General features: G+C 44.9%; 1 long non-coding RNA gene across 1 annotated transcript in view; it reads left to right on the top strand.

The window, feature by feature from the left end:
* The first annotated feature begins 3,871 nt into the window (after positions 1-3,871).
* LOC119821427 overlaps positions 3,872-12,858 on the top strand; it is a 29,566-nt gene continuing 20,579 nt past the window's right edge. Inside the window, exon 1 of the long non-coding RNA XR_005286619.1 lies at positions 3,872-3,944. This is a non-coding gene — a long non-coding RNA (uncharacterized LOC119821427). The remainder of the gene's footprint in view (positions 3,945-12,858) is intronic.

Below are 12,858 nucleotides of genomic sequence, written 5' to 3'. Positions count from 1 at the left end.
ATAAACAACTCGATAAAGTGACACAGTGAGTCACTCTTTAAACTTGCCCAAAGTGCAGCCTGAACTTGTTTATCTAATCTCTGTCAGTCTCCTAGGATGACCACTGTAATTCTTCTCCCCAAAGTGTCCAGGTTGATACCAGTTCTCTAAGTAATCTGTGCTTGCTGTCTTGCCACCCTCTGACAGAATTGTCTGGGAGCCACCCTTTGAATGGTGTCCCCTGAAAATGAGCTTCTACACACTGCACTGCTGGAACAAGCAGGTGCTCATGGGAAGGTCATTTATTTAACATCATCAACTAGGAAGATGTTTCTAGGTAACCATTGGCCAAACAATAGGCAGCTTTCCAATCACCTCTGAGATACTAAATTTCCATTTGTCTCACCAAAGTCTCCATAGCCTAGGGAGAGGTATCAGGACTTTGCCAAGGGAGGTTACTGGCCCACTCTCCTCCACCAGCAACAGAAATAGGACAACAAACCAAGCAGCCAACCCTTCAAGAACAACAGGGGAATGTGCAGTGTGCCAAGGGAGGACCATGGTGTTCTCTCTTCTCCTGAATCTCGCCAGGCTGGGCCTGGGGTGTTTCCAGCTCAAGGGCTGTCTTTTTCCTAGACAATGGCTTCTTTCTTTGCTGGAAAACATTTTCCAACAGACCTCATGAGCTTACTTAAATCCTTCCAAGGGGTGAGATGTGGAGGAGGTCAGGGTGAGAAGGCAGGAGGTGGGAGGAGGGAAGTGGTGCTCACAGGCAGCAAAGGGTTGCAAGTAGTTGGCTCAACAGGCATCTTCTCCAGATCAGGTTGGGAATTTTCTCCTTCTAGTTGTAGTGTGGTACTAGAGAAACTTCTAGAATTCTATTGAGAAGGAACAGAGGGAAGGCAGGTAGGGAGATGGAATCTTATAGAACCTTGGGGAGGTTTATAGACATACTGTGTTCTCCATCATGGAGAGTAGCATTTCATGTGTAGAGTCTGTGAAAGTCATAATGTCCAAAGCTGGAAGGTCCTCAGAAAAGCTGGGATCAGAGCACTCAGGAAAGCGTATGTGAGAGATGGACACCTGAAACCACAGAGCTCAAGTTTGAGTTCTTTCCTGATGAGACCAGACACTGGGGAGTGTGATCCAGTGAGAGGAAGGACCCATCACTGGGTCAGCTTGTGAGGTCTGGGCCTTGACTCTGCAGCTGAGGGGAAATACGGAGATACTGCCACAGCCTACATGGGCCTCAGTCTGTTCTATACCTGGGTGCACATGAAGTGATATGGGACCTCCTAGAGGATCAGGCTGAGACTTTCTGTGTATTGGGGTCATAGCCATTATTGATCCACCTTCCAGGAGGTGGTGAGTAGGGAATGGTCTTTAGAGTAGGGGAAGGGAAGTTCCCACCAAATACCACTTTTAGACATGATTTTTTTATTAGTTTGGTTTTGGGGGGGGACAAAGAGAAGACTTGGAACTTCCTCAAGGCATTCTGTCTGATTTCCACAAAGGACTTTGTACCAGAAAATGCAGCCAGAAGGATGGAATCAGAGTGGAGGTTTAGGGTCTGGTGGTGGAGATTTGGAAATCCTGGCCTGAGGTCCAGGGGTGTGTGCAGGAGGTCAACACAATGGGGTCACAGGGATGGAGAGTGAGGTTGCTAAAGATCCTGACAGAGTGGTGTGGAGACCAATTCAGGGGGTTGAGACAGGACAGGGGATGGAGAGCTGAAGATCCAAGGATACATTTCGAGATAGAAATTTCACAGAAAAAATATAGAACTGAAATGTGTGATACTAGAAAGAGTCAACAGAGACACAAATGTCTCGGTGGGGAGGACAGATGGATGTGAGAGTAACAGGGTGTGGTGGTTTGAATGAGAATAACCCCATGGCTCAGATCTTTGAATACTTGGTCCCCAGTTGGTGGAAATGGTTGGGACAGGTTAGGAGGTGTGGCCTTGTTGGAGGAGATGTGTCACTAGGGATGGTTTGAGGTTTCCAAAGCCTATGCCTTTCCCAGATAGCACTCTGTCTACCTCCTACATGGATGAGATGTAAGCTCTCAGCTACTGCTTCAGCGCCATGACTGTCCACCTGCTTTCAGGATCCTGAACATGATGGTTATGGCCTCACCTCTGAAACTGTAAGTCCCAGTGAATCATTTTTCCTCTAGGCTGTGCTGGTCATGGTGTCTTAGCAGTGCAATGGAAGAGTAACTAAGACAAAGGGCATGAAGGGAGGACAGACTCTCAACAAGAGAGTCAGAGTTTAGACCAGAGAGATACAGATGCACAAGGATTCACACCATGGCAGATGCCTGGAGAAAAACTGACACAGCAAGGTTTCAGATACAGGCAAACTAGGAATGGTACCAACCATGTGAGAGTCAGCCAGAGGAATAATGTAGGTGACACCTGGACCTTGTGATATATCTCTTGTTCCCAGGGACTTTTCTGATCCCAGCTTTTTTTGACTGTGCCACAGCCAAATGGCATCTGCTCCATGATTTTTGGTGAGCTCTTTAATTTCTAGGATCTCAAATTTGTACATTCACTAAGTTCACTGAGTGAAAGATTCACTATCATCAGCTCTTTCTATATCTAAGGTCAGAGATTCCTTCATAGGCCAGGAATCAGTGTGAGTGGATTCTGGGAATTACCAGGGGTCTAGAACACAGAGGCAAGAAAACCCCCAGAGGTCAGAATTTCAGAGAAGTAGAGATTATTTTATTCTCTCCATGCTTCTGAGTGTGATATCACTCAATGGGTAACCAGCAGCATCCATAGTGATTGAGGAAAAGGAGATGTGCTAAGGCATGCTCAGATGGAAAAGTGTGTGCACAGCTGCATGGAACCCTGGGTCTGAGCCATGGAATCACATAAAGGGATTGTACTGGGGTAAGCTTGTTATATTATAATTTGGAAGGTTGAGGCAGGGGTCTGTGAGTTCAAAGTTATCCTCAATTCCTTACATGGAGGCCAGCTTAGAATACATGAAACTGAAACTCTATATGAAAAAATAAACAAAATTCATCTTTTTTATCAAGGATAATACATTGTTTACTTGTTTACAGAAGTCTGAGATAGCATTTCTGGTTCTGGTTTTCCCAAGCTCAAATCCCTAGAGTCCTATGAACACATCTTACCTTCCAAGTATATTGACAGTTTTTGGAATATCAGAATGAGACCAAAATATTCCACAACAGCCTGGAAGCCTTTTAATGGTGGCATAGAGGGCATTTCTCCCTCAAGATCCTGGGTGGTCAGGACAGCAGGACTGTTTCTGAAACACCACAGGATGGGGGCCTTTCAAAATCCATAGTGGGAACATGGCTTGCTCCCTGTAGATGACTGCTGATGGATGTATCCCCCAGAAGACCTCTGGACAAACAGGCATTCTCTTACTGCTGCTGGTATGAGTTGGATCTGAGCTCCAGGGCTACCCTTGGATCCACTCCTGCCTTAGACTCCCATGTACTGGGATTACAGGTAGGATCCATCATACCTGGCTTCCCTCACCATTTTATTTCTGTGTGTATGCTGGGTGGGGACAAGCTTATGGAGATCAGTGAACAGCTGTGCAGCATGGACTCTTGGGACTGAACTCAGGCCATCAGGTTTGTGCAGCTTGTGTTTTATCTGCTGAGACCTCTCACCAGCCCCTCAATCTTTGATTAATTCTTCTTCTTCTTCTCATCCTCCTTATCTAACTCGTCCTCTTTCTTTCTTTTCTTTTTTGTTTTTGAAGACAGGGTTTCTCTGTGTAACTCTGTGGTGTGGGAGGTCCTTCTGCCTATGTGTTGCTTTCATTGGTTAATGAATAAAGAAACTGCCTTGGCCTGTTGATAGAGCAGAACTTAGGTAGGTGGGGAGGACTGGACTGAATGCCGGGAGGAAGAAGGGTGGAGTCAGGGGAGACCATGGACCTGAAGCTGGAAGTAGATATGCATAAACTTTGCTGGTAGGCCATGACCTTGTGTTGATATACAGATGAATAGAAATGGGTTAAACCAAGATGTAACTGTTAGCCAAAAAGAAACTAGAGCTAATGGGCCAAGCCATGATTTAATGAATACAGTTTTTGTGTGATTATTTTGGGGCTGGGCAGACAGGACAAACAAGCATTTCCTTCTCTTCAACAATTGGTGCCCAATGTGGGGCCAACTAAATCTATGTAAAACCTGAAAAGCTTGAAAAGGAATTTTAGGAAAAAAAATACAGTTTAACACATCTTCTTACTGTTTTCTGGTAGCATGCCACAGCTTCTTTAAGAGAGATTTTCCTGATTCAACCATAGCAGGAAAAATGTGATGACCATTTTAAAATGCAGGCTTTCTGGGACATGATGCCAGCACAACCTCTGGCGCTTTCAAGAGATCAATTATTTGGATGGGGTTTGTGAACAGACTGTTGCAGCTGGCTTAATAGCAACTTGGACTGGCTGTGTGCTGGGAGGTGGGAGAGTATGCACAGTTCTGAGAGGCAAGCAGCTCCGCCATGCTGGATTGTGCAGCACTAGCAGGAAGAACTATATATATCATAGTAATTGTAAAGCTTAAGTTTTAGATTGAGCCAGCAAGCAAATAGTACCATATATACTGATTTAGGAGTCCCCTCTATGTGTTGCTTGTATTGGTTAATGAATACAAAACTGCCTTGACCTGTTGATAGAGCAGAACTTAGGTAGGTGGAGAAGACAGAACTGAATTCTGAGAGGAAGAAAGCAGAGTGAAGGGAAGCCATTGATCCTCGCCTGAGACAGACGCTGGTTAGAATCTTTGTCAGTAAGCCTCTGCCATGTGGCGATACACAGATTAATAGAAATGGGTTAAGAAGATGTAAGAATTAACCAATAAGAAACTAGAGCTAATGGTCCAAGCAGTGATTTAATTAATACAGTTTCTGTGTGGTTATTTCTGGGCTAAGTTAGCCAGGCAGCCAGGATGAAAAGCACCTGGTTTTCCTTGCAACAACATACCATAATAATTGTGCAGCTTAAATTTTAAGAAGCACTTAGCATTTTAAAAAGTGCTCCTGGACAGCAAATAATTACAGATATGCACTAAAGACAAATCCAGATTTTAAAAGACCTATAAATGAGTCACAGTGTTGGTAAATGTACATAGCCTTGGGAGAGAGAAGAAAAGAGTATAGAGAGTTGAAAAAGACATACAGTCGTAGATTAAAGGACTAAAGATAATAAATACTAAAAAGCAATAGATTAAAAATAAGCCACGGTCTGAGAGCTGCTTGGCCTGCAAGGGGACCCCACAGTCTGCAGAAGGATCCATCATTCTTTGGGGTGAGTGAGGAGTGAGTGCCCGAACCGCGGCAGCTGCCCGGTGAGGGACCACCGACTCTCCACAACTCCCCCTGCCACCAGCACACTTCCTGCTCTTCCTGCAGGGGTTATTCTCCCCGGATACCGCCTCTCTCTCCCTGTCCCTTCCCAGCTTGCACCCAGAATCCTCCCCCCCCTCCCCCTTCCTCATCCTCCCGTCTTTGGGGCCACAAAATCCCACAGCTCAGCCTGTTTGGGCTCTGGGGACCTGGAATTGAGTGCACCCAGGCCGGTGGGAGGTCCCCTCCTTCATTTGACTGCCCGGAGCAAGGTAGGCCTTTGTCTGAGAGCTGCTTGGCCTGCAAGGGGACCTGAAAGTCTGCAGGAGGATCCATCGTTCTTTGGGGTGAGTGAGGAGTGAGTGCCCGAACCGCGGCAGCTGCCCGGAGAGGGACCACCGACTCTCCACAACTCCCCCTGCCACCAGCACACTTCCTGCTCTTCCTGCAGGGGTTATTCTCCCCGATACCGCCTCTCTCTCACTGTCCCTTCCCAGCTTGCACCCAGAATCCTCCCCCCCTCCCCCTTCCTCATCCTCCCGTCTTTGGGGCCACAAAATCCCACAGCTCAGCCTGTTTGGGCTCTGGGGACCTGGAATTGAGTGCACCCAGGCCGGTGGGAGGTCCCCTCCTTCATTTGACTGCCCGGAGCAAGGTAGGCCTTTGTCTGAGAGCTGCTTGGCCTGCAAGGGGACCTCACAGTCTGCAGAAGGATCCATCATTCTTTGGGGTGAGTGAGGAGTGAGTGCCCGAACCGCGGCAGCTGCCCGGAGAGGGACCACCGACTCTCCACAACTCCCGCTGCCACCAGCACACTTCCTGCTCTTCCTGCAGGGGTTATTCTCCCCGGATACTGCCTCTCTCTTCCTGTCCCTTCCCAGCTTGCACCCAGAATCCTCCCCCCCTCCCCCTGCCTCATCCTCCCGTCTTTGGGGCCACAAAATCCCACAGCTCAGCCTGTTTGGGCTCTGGGGACCTGGAATTGAGTGCACCCAGGCCGGTGGGAGGTCCCCTCCTTCATTTGACTGCCCAGAGCAAGGTAGGCCTTTGTCTGAGAGCTGCTTGGCCTGCAAGGGGACCTGAAAGTCTGCAGGAGGATCCATCGTTCTTTGGGGTGAGTGAGGAGTGAGTGCCCCAACCGCGGCAGCTGCCCGGAGAGGGACCACCGACTCTCCACAACTCCCCCTACCACCAGCACACTTCCTGCTCTTCCTGCAGGGGTTATTCTCCCCGGATACCACCTCTCTCTCCCTGTCCCTTCCCAGCTTGCACCCAGACTCCTCCCCCCCCTCCCCCTCCCTCATCCTCCCGTCTTTGGGGCCACAAAATCCCACAGCTCAGCCTGTTTGGGCTCTGGGGACCTGGAATTGAGTGCACCCAGGCCGGTGGGAGGTCCCCTCCTGCATTTGACTGCCCGGAGCAAGGAAGAGATGGGCAGGTGCCAATGCAGGAGCTCCTCCAACAACATGAAAGGCAACATGACATCACCACAAGCCAGACATCCCGAAACAACAAGAATTGAACACCCTACCCCAGAAGATATAGAAGAAACCGACATTAAACAGTACTTTATAAAAATAATAGAGGACCTTAAACAGGAGGTAAAAAACTGCCATAAGGAAATGGAGATGACAAACAAAAAGGTAGACGAAATAAATAAATCTCTCAAAGATACCCAAGAAAAACAAGAAAAACAAGAAAAAGCAATCAAACAGGTAAGGGAAACAGTACAAGACCTGATAAATGAAATGGAGGTATTGAAGAAAACACAATCTGAGGGACGACTGGAAATGGAAACTCTGAGTAAACGAACAGAAACTTCAGAGACAAGTATTTCCAACCGAATACAAGAGATGGAAGAAAGAATCTCGGACTCTGAAGATACTATAGAAGAAATAAACTCACAGATTAAAGAACTAAACAAATCTAACAAATTCTTAACACAAAACATTCAGGAAATCTGGGACACCATGAAAAGACCAAACCTAAGAATAATTGGGGTAGAAGAAGGAGAAGAATTACAACTCAAAGGCCCAGAAAACATATTCAACAAAATTATAGAAGAAAACTTCCCCAACCTAAAGAAGGATGTTCCTATGAAGGTACAAGAAGCCTACAGAACACCAAATAGACTGGATCAAAGAAAGCATCCCCACGCCATATAATAATCAAAACACAAAACATACAGAATAAAGAACAGATATTAAGAGCTGCAAAGGAAAAAGGTCAAGTAACATATAAAGGGAAACCTATCAGAATTACACCTGATTTCTCAATGGAAACCATGAAAGCCAGAAGAGCTTGGATAGATGTGCTACAGACACTTAGGGAACATGGATGCAAGCCTAGACTATTATACCCAGCAAAGCTTGCATTCACCATTGATGGAGAAAACAAGATATTCCAGGACAAAAAACAGATTTAAACAATACGCAGCCACAAATCCAGCCTTGCAGAAAGTAATAGAAGGAAAATCACAACCAAGGAGTCCAACAACGCCGACAATAACTCAGGCATCTAGCGACCCTTCACCAGCACAACTAGAAGAAGGGAAACACACAAACTCTACTACTAAAAATGACTGAAGTTAACAACCACTGGTCATTAATATCACTTAATATCAATGGACTCAATTCACCTATAAAAAGGCACAGGCTAAGAGACTGGATACGAAAACAGAATCCAACTTTTTGCTGTTTACAAGAAACACACCTCAACCACAAAGACAGGCACCTACTCAGAGTAAAGGGTTGGGAAAAGGTTTATCAAGCAAATGGCCCTAAGAAACAAGCGGGTGTGGCCATACTAATTTCCAACAAAGTTGACTTCAAACTAAAATCAATCAGAAGAGATGGAAAGGGACACTTTATACTCATAACAGGAAAAATCCTTCAGAATGAAGTCTCAATCCTGAATATCTATGCCCCTAATATAAAAGCTCCCACTTATGTAAAAGAAACACTTCTAGAACTCAAGGCAGCCATCAAACCACACACACTAATAGTTGGAGACTTCAACACTCCTCTCTCACCAATGGACAGGTCAATCAGACAGAAACCTAACAGAGAATTGAAAGACTTAATGGAGGTAATGAACCAAATGGACTTAACAGACATCTATAGAACATTCCATCCAAATAGGAAAGAATATACCTTCTTCTCTGCGGCTCATGGAACCTTTTCGAAAATTGACCATATACTTGGTAACAAAGCAAACTTCCACAGTTACAAAAAAATATTAGTAACCACCTGTGTCTTATCGGATCACCATGGATTAAAATTAGAATTCAACAACAATGCTACCCCCAGAAGGCCCACAAACTCATGGAAACTGAACAGTCAACTACTGACCCACACCTGGGTCAAGGAAGAAATAAAGAAAGAAATTAAAGTCTTTCTTGAATTTAATGAAAACAAAGACACAACATACTCAAACCTATGGGACACAATGAAAGCAGTGCTAAGAGGAAAGTTCATAGCACTAAGTGCCCACTTAAAGAAAACGGAGAAAGCACTCATTGGTGACTTAACAGCACACCTGAAAGCTCTGGGAAAAAAAAGAAGCAGACTCACCTAGGAGAAGTAGAAGACTGGAAATAATCAAACTGAGGGCAGAAATCAACAAAATAGAAACACAGAAAACAATCCAAAGAATCAATGAAACAAGAAGCTGGTTCTTGGAGAAAATCAACAAGATTGACAAACCCTTAGCCAAACTAATCAAACAGCAGAGGGAGAACACGCAAATTAACAAGATCAGAAATGAAAAGGGGGACATAACCACAGACACAGAGGAAATTCAGAAAATCATTAGATCTTACTACAAAAGCCTGTATGCCACAAAAGTGGAAAATGTAAAAGAAATGGACAGTTTTTTAGATAAATACCATATACCAAAGTTAAACCAGGACCAGGTAAATGCTCTAAATCGTCCTGTTAGTCGCGAAGAATTAGAAACTGTTATCAGAAACCTCCCTACCAAAAAGAGCCCAGGACCAGATGGTTTCAATGCGGAATTCTACCAGAACTTCCAAGAAGACCTAATACCTATACTCCTTAAGGTATTTCATAATATAGAAACACAAGAGTCACTGCCAAATTCCTTCTATGAAGCTACAGTTACCCTGATACCTAAACCACACAAAGACTCAACCAAGAAAGAGAATTACAGGCCAATCTCACTCATGAACATGGACGCAAAAATTCTCAATAAAATACTGGCAAACCGAATCCAAGAACACATTAGAAAAATTATCCATTACGATCAAGTAGGCTTCATCCCAGAGATGCAGGGCTGGTTCAACATACGAAAATCTATTAATGTAATCCATCATATAAACAAACTGAAGGAAAAAAACCATATGGTCATCTCATTAGATGCTGAAAAAGCATTTGACAAAATTCAGCACCCTTTTATGATAAAGGTCTTGGAGAGATTAGGGATACAAGGGTCATTCCTAAATATAATAAAAGCTATTTACAGCAAGCCGACAGCTAACATCAAATTAAACGGAGAGAAACTCAAGGCTATCCCACTAAATTCAGGAACACGACAAGGCTGTCCACTCTCTCCTTATCTCTTCAATATAGTGCTTGAAGTTCTAGCAATAGCAATAAGACAACATAAGGGAATCAAGGGGATTCAATTTGGAAAGGAAGAAGTTAAACTTTCATTATTTGCAGATGATATGATAGTATACATAAGCGACCCCAAAAACTCCACCAAAGAACTCCTACAGCTGATAAACTCCTTCAGTAACGTGGCAGGATACAAGATCAACTCCAAAAAATCAGTCGCCCTCCCATACACAAAGGATAAGGAAGCAGAGAGGGAAATCAGAGAAGTATCACCTTTCACAATAGCCACAAATAGCATAAGATATCTGGGAGTATCGCTAACCAAGGAAGTGAAGGATTTATTTGACAAGAACTTTAAGTCTTTGAAGAAAGAAATTGAAGAGGATACCAGAAAATGGAAGGATCTCCCCTGCTCGTGGATTGGGAGGATCAACATACTAAAAATGGCAATTCTACCAAAAGCAATCTATAGATTCAATGCAATCCCAATCAAGGTCCCATTAAAATTCTTCACAGAGATTGAGAAGACAATAATCAACTTTATATGGAAAAACAAGAAACCCAGGATAGCCAAAAAAATCTTATACAATAAAGGTACTTCTGGAGGCATTACCATCCCTGACTTCAAACTCTATTACAGAGCTACAGTATTGAAAACGGCTTGGTATTGGCATAAGAACAGAGAAGTTGACCAATGGAATCGTATAGAAGACCCGGATCTTAAACCACAAACCTATGAACACCTGATTTTTGATAAAGGAGCCAAAAGTACACAATGGAAAAAAGAGGGCATCTTCAACAAATGGTGCTGGCATAACTGGATGTCAACCTGTAGAAGAATGAAAGTAGATCCATATCTATCACCATGCACAAAACTCAAGTCCAAATGGATTAAAGACCTCAATATTAATTTGAACACATTGAGATTGATAGAGGAGAAAGTGGGAAGTACTCTACAACAAATGGGCACAGGGAACAGTTTCCTATGCATAACCCCAGCTGCACAGACTTTAAGGGCAACATTGAATAAATGGGACCTCCTGAAGTTGAGCAGCTTCTGTAAAGCAAAGGACATTGTCACTAAGACACAAAGGCAACCTACTGACTGGGAAAAGATCTTCACCAACCCTGCAACTGACAAAGGTCTGATCTCTAAAATATATAAGGAACTCAAGAGACTAGACGGTAAAATGCCAATTAACCCAATTAAAAAATGGGGCGATGAACTGAACAGAGAATTCTCAACAGAAGAAGTTCGAATGGCCAAAAGACACTTAAGGTCATGCTCAACCTCCCTAGCTATCAGGGAAATGCAAATCAAAACAACTTTGAGATATCATCTTACACCTGTCAGATTGGCTAAAATCCAAAACACCAATAATAACCTTTGCTGGAGAGGTTGTGGGGTAAGGGGCACACTCATCCATTGCTGGTGGGAATGCAAACTTGTGCAACCACTTTGGAAAGCAGTGTGGCGGTTTCTCAGGAAATCCGGGATCAACCTACCCCAGGACCCAGCAATTCCACTATTGGGAATCTACCCAAGAGATGCCCAATCATACAACAAAAGCATATGCTCATCTATGTTCATAGCAGCATTATTTGTAATAGCCAGATCCTGGAGACAGCCTAGATGCCCTTCAGTGGAAGAATGGATGAAGAAACTGTGGAATATATACATGCTAGAATACTACTCAGCGGTAAAAAACAATGACATCTTGAATCTTGCAGGCAAATGGATGGAAATAGAAAACACTATTCTGAGTGAGGTAACCCAGACCCATAAAGATGAACATGGGATGTACTCACTCATATTCGGTTTCTAGCCATGATTAAAGGACATCGAGCCTATAAGTTTGGGATCCTTGAGAAGATAATAAGAAGGTGAACTCCCAAAAAAGATATAGTAATCCTCCTGGATATTGGAAGTAGACACGATCGCCAGGCAAAATTGGGAACTTGAGGGTTGGGCAAGACTGGGCCAAGGGAAGATGGGGAGAGAAAAGTGTGAAGGGGAGAGCGGGGGGAGCTCGGAGGAATGGGGTGCTTGGGATATAGGAAGGGTGGATATGAGAGCAGGGAAGCATATATCTGAATTTAAGGAGCTACCTGAGGGTTGTCAAGAGACTTGACCCTAGAGGGGTTCCCAGGTTTCCAGGGAGACGCCCCCAGTTAGTTCCTTGGGCAGCTGAGGAGAGGGAGCCTGAAAAGGCCAGTTCCTATAGCCATACTGATGAATTTCTTGCATATCACCATAGAACCTCCACCCGACGATAGATGAAGAAAATGACAGAGCCCCACCTTGGAGCACCGGACTGAGCTCCCAAGGTCCTGATGAGGAGCAGAAGGAGAGAGAACATGAGAAAGAAAGTCAGGACCGTGAGGGAACCTCCAGCTGGCGACAGATGGGGAAGGTGACTGAGCCCCACATTGGAGCACTGGACTGAGCTCCCAAGGTCCCGATGAGGAGCAGAAGGAGCGAGAACATGAGGGAGAAAGTCAGGAACGAGAGGGGTGCGTTCACTCATGGAGACGGTGGGACAGAACTAATGGGAGATCACCAACTCCAGTTGGAATGGGACTGATGGATCATGCGACCAAACCCGTCTCTCTGAGTGTGGCCAACAGCGGGGGCTGACTGAGAAGCAAAGGACAATGGCGCTGGGCTCTGATTGTTCTTCATGGACGGGCTCTGTGGGAGCCTTCTCAGCTTGGTCGATCACCTTCCTGGACCTGGGGGGAGTTGGGAGGACCTTGGTCTTAGCATAGAGTGGGGAACCCTGATGGCTCCTTGGCCTTGAGAGGGAGGGAGGGGAGATATGGGTGGAGGGGAGGGGAGGGAAGGGGGAGAAGAAGGGGAGAGAAAGGGGAGAAGGAGGGGAGGGAGGGGGGAGGAGGAGGGAAGGAGATGGAAATTTTTAAATATAAAAAAAAATAATAAACCATGAGAAAAAAAAA

This window comes from Arvicola amphibius, chromosome 8 (genome assembly GCF_903992535.2).
Source record: "Arvicola amphibius chromosome 8, mArvAmp1.2, whole genome shotgun sequence".
NCBI classification, from domain to species: domain Eukaryota; kingdom Metazoa; phylum Chordata; class Mammalia; order Rodentia; family Cricetidae; genus Arvicola; species Arvicola amphibius.
The sequence above is the reverse complement of the archived record's forward strand: the minus strand, read 5'-3'. Positions and strand labels throughout refer to the sequence as shown.